Genomic DNA, 4,861 nt, shown 5'->3' with positions numbered 1-4,861 from the left:
CACAATGATATCAAACAATAAAGAGATAATTTGAGAAATGATCTTGGCTTGTACACTGATGTCTTGTGAACTATTTTTAAAGACCTAAGATGCCTCACAGTAAGGGTATTTTTATTGTGCTGTGAGTGATCATAATTATTTTTTTAAGTTTAAGAACTTTTACATTTAGAAATAAACATATAAAATATAAATAAACATATCTATGATGTCCACTCTGCATGATCTATGTGATCTAAACTTACGTGTCTTAGGGTTTAAGAGGGTTAAATAAAGTAATTAGATTATAGATATGTCTGCATGCACAGGTAAAACAAGAACTGGTGGCGAAGGATCCTAGGACAGGCAGAATTTCAAACATTTAACCCCAAATAAACATTTGTATCATATCTGATACATGTATTTCTGAGTCCCATATCTCTTCAGCATGATCCAAACTTTCCTTGAAAAACCCATTGCATATAATTTCATCCATGTTTTCTGCCCTGTAGTTTATCATCCTTCCACTAGGGGCAGAAGAAGGGCATTTTCAAAATGGCTGCTTCCGTAAACACTTTTGGTGGGAAAAGTTTTGCTAATTTTCAAAACTTGACAGTGACAATTACTAATCTGTCAATATTCTTTTTAAAAAATGGATATTTTATGTATTGAAAGAATGCAAAATGTGTTGATAATTTTTTAGAGAGAGTAGGTTAATAAAGTAAATATTTTCGTCAATATTTTCGTATCTTTAACTAACATTCTCATGAATTTCATCAACAGGTTTAAAAAATATCTTAATTCATAAACAATTGAATCTTCTATCACTTTTTTTAATGTTAGTGGACTTTACAGGGTTAATAAATAAACAGAAACATGACAAAACCATGGGAGCAACATAAGAGCGAAGAAGCAGAGGACCTGACAAGGAAGAACAATAAAAAACAGACACGTATATACACAGAAGGTAATTGACTGAAATGAAAACAGCTGATAAACAGATGATAAACATGGAGCAGGAGTGACCGACAACCCAAAAATCTTTCAAGAATCTTCAAGAACCAAGGAAATAAAACTTACCACTGAATTCAAGAGAAAAATCATCACATTACAAGTATTTAGTATTAAATTATTGCAAATAAAGAGTTCAGTTTAGGTTTTGTCACATGTGGATTTTTGGGTTGTCCATGCAGGCCCATGGAGAGTTGTAGACATGAGCGGTTGCATCTTAGGGGGGGGGCGCAGGTGTGTTTTGTAGTTACCTTGAGGCTCATACAGCCACCTCAAGAGACTTTATGAAAAATGAAAGTTTGATTGTCGTGCATGCGGTATAAGTGTATCAAGAAGTATTTGTAAGATTAGCATTACGTTGTCCTTACACTAAACTCTAATCTTTAGTAAGACACAAATACTGGCCCGTCACTGATCGTCCCCAAATGCGTAAGGGGGGTGGAGGGGGCATGTTCCACCTTCAGACAGCCCATTTCCATCTATAAGAACAGCTGTGACTAAGGCAAGGAAGGTTTTTTTTTGTGTTGGCGGAAAAGTTTGTTTGTGTCATTATAGCCAAGATTTCATTATGCCACAAGTCTGCGCTTATAGAACATATATCTACTTAGAGAATTGAAGATGTTTTTTTTTTCCTGCACAGAAAACAAACACGTTGCAACAGGCTTGAAGCCAGGGCTTCAAAAGAACGTGTCAGGACAGAAGTGTGTGTTTAAGTGTGTCAGCAGTGAACGTGTTGTTTCTGTGTGTGTGTTTGTTTATAGCACACTTCCAGAAAAGGTTCTCCATCACTTACTGTAGAGGATGTTTGTGTGTGTTTTGATGCATTCTTTTATCTCTCCATGAGACCAAGTTAATGATCTGAGCCGTGGAAAAAAAAGTGCTGCGTCATGTTTTATTTTTGCTTTTTCTTTTTTTTGTTCGTACATATCAAAAACATCTGAAAAGTGAGGGGTTTGCAGGATCATCTGCAGGATCATCTTTTGTCTACCTCTTTCCTACCTGCCTGCCATCCTTCCGCTTCTGAATCTGTCCATCTGTCTTTCTCATCCTTTCTGCCTGTCTGCCTGTTAGCGACAGCAGCTGTGCAGGGATACATCTAGGAGGAAATTCTCTTTCTTGACTAGCTGTCTTCTTCCCTGACAGCGGAGAAGCTGAGAGCTGAAGAATCAGGAAACAGCTTTTATCTTGTCTGTCTCCTGCTTTTCACTCCCAACTCCCAACTCAGCGTCTTAGAAGAGAAGGAGGTGTGTGTGTGTTGAGGGTGGGGGGATACAGCCTGATAAAAGCAGGACAGAGTGGGGAAATGATATTACACAGAGAAAAATGAAGGGGAAAGAGGAGCTAAGACAGGGAGCTGATGCTGGGGTCTATCTAAGAAAACACTCTCTTTATCTCTAAGTCTTTCTCTCACTTCGTTTTTCTGCCTGTTTTGATGTAGTCAGACAAACCCACAGCGCTCTGATGGCGAAACAGGCGTGCAGACACAACACAACAGATGAAGAGTGTCAGCTGGTGGTTAGAGGCTCACACATGCTGCCTGTCTCTTTCTTTCCCTTCCTCAACTCTCATCCGAGTCTTTTCCTCTTTCTCCTCACGCCGGTGCAGTTGTTAGAGTGAACCCGAGATCAGTCATCTTTGCGCTTGATCAGCAGAGCTGCATCTTCACGTGTGATGGATAGGCTGCACATGTGGAGATGCGTGCATCTGCGCCAGCAGCACAGAGCCACTCTTGACCTCATTTAGTCTGCGAGTTTCCCCTCTCCTCAAGTGGGTTTGTAACGCTCAGATTATTTTTTAATCACGGTGTTGTGCAGTGCAGAAACACATTAGGCTTCTGTTGTTCTGCAAATGGCTGCATGAGTAAATTCCTCATACATGGTCAGCTTCGTCTGTGCATATTAAATATTCAACAACTGTGCATTTGTGGAAAAAATGCACGCCTACTTCAGATGAAGGAAAAATCCAATGAAGCTGTACGAAAATATTACAGATGCTTTATCTTTTTTTTTATTATTGTTTTACAATCCAGAAAAAAACAATGGAGGCGTGCTCTATATTTGAGTAAATATGACAACAGGTTTGTAAGACATTTAAAGTGGATTCCCTTTAAACCTGTCCTCCCCCTGCTTTTTTTTAAACAATATTTAGAGACATTTTTTATTATTTTGTTTAAATAAGCAAAGCATCATTATGAGCATATTACACCAAACACAGCATCTGCATTTCTGCCTGCTAAGGTCAGTGCTGAACACTTGTTTCCACTTCACAAGTTGCCTAAAGCAGAACAGGAGGATGTGGTGTGAGTAAAGCAGAAGTAAAGTACAAGTAAAGCAGAAATTCAAACCGTCAAAGTCACATCAAGCCTCTCTTCACATCTTCACACAGAATCCCACTGCCACCACCATACTTCAAATATTAGATCAATTTATCACACAAATATTTTTGCACAGCAGATGAGATAAAGTTGCTTACAGGCTGACTGCAAGACATAAATGATGTCACATTTACCGTACAGATGTGCCAGGGAGATAAAATCTCTTTTCTTCTTGCAGGGTGACAACCAGCCGTCACAAATCAGCACAAATTAGATCCATGTTCAAGCTTAAAAGCAACAGCTGGGAATTTGTTCTGTATTATAAACACTAATATCTTTAGTGAAGCTGTGAAGATGCACTCAGACTCAAGGAACACTTGGTGGCTGTAAGACAGCTGCATCTTGTGCTTCAGTCACAACTGGCCTGATGGTGGATACGGGCTGTCTGCGGGAAAAAATGACTAAACCTGTGTGAAGTACACAGATGACCTGCTCAAAGTATGAAGTCCTATACCACTCTGTGAGCCCGTAAGGTGAAAGTGATCATTTTTCTTCAGTCATGCTGCGAGCAACAGGTTGTAGTGAACACTCAAACAACAGCTAAGGCTAGGGAGACGTTGGTGAGATGCAGTCAAGTCATATGGATTTTTTATTTCTTTTATCCCCTGATACTGGGACATCATGAAAGAGCCCAAAGCTGTTGAAGTGATAAGCGTGCGCTCCTTGTGTGCAGTCAGACTGTTAGAAATTAGGAAATTAAACAATCAGAGGGTAGATTATGTGAGCATCACAAAGGACACTTGTGTAGAAACACTGTGTGTGCAGCATTTGTGCAGTCAATAAGAAGCCAGTACGTGCACCTATGAACGAGAGTGTGGCATAAGGGCACTTGTACCAGCATCGCTTCTTGAATGTCATAAGTGCTTCCAACTTGCATTATCCTTACAAATACTTCACGACAAACTCATTTCACACATGATATTATACATTCCATTTTAATGTCGCTCTTAAGGTGGTTCCACAATGATGCAATTATATGACCCTCCAGAGCCTGGACAACCCACCTTTACCTTTAGATATTTTTTTTCTGAAAGTTTATATTGGTTTTTTGTGGACACATCACAGTGATTCCCAAAGTTCAAGCGTAGTTTAAGCTTGACCCAGAAACATGTTGGTGGTGCATAAAAATAAATTAGTTTTCCTTGACACAGTTGGTGCGTTTGATGTGAAACCTTCATTTTGATCTTTTCTGATGGTCGCTTGACATCTTCTTTGCTTTGTAGATCCTGTCAAATACATGTGGAAATGCAAAGTGGCATACTTTAGTGAACATATAGAGGAAGATAATTTCCTTTCTCCAAAAATCTTCACTGACGATATTTTTGCCTGTGTGAAACAGTTTTCTTTGCCAACAAAGAGGAACATTTACATGGTTTTCGTACTCAATCTGATCCAAGTGATTAGATTGTTGGCAAAATCTTCCTGCTGCCTTTTCTGACTTGGGATTCAAGCATTTCACGGCTAGTACCTGCAAGCTACACGTTTATTCCAAGCAGGTTT

Source organism: Oryzias melastigma, linkage group LG16 (genome assembly GCF_002922805.2).
Source record: "Oryzias melastigma strain HK-1 linkage group LG16, ASM292280v2, whole genome shotgun sequence".
NCBI lineage: Eukaryota > Metazoa > Chordata > Actinopteri > Beloniformes > Adrianichthyidae > Oryzias > Oryzias melastigma.
The sequence above is the reverse complement of the archived record's forward strand: the minus strand, read 5'-3'. Positions refer to the sequence as shown.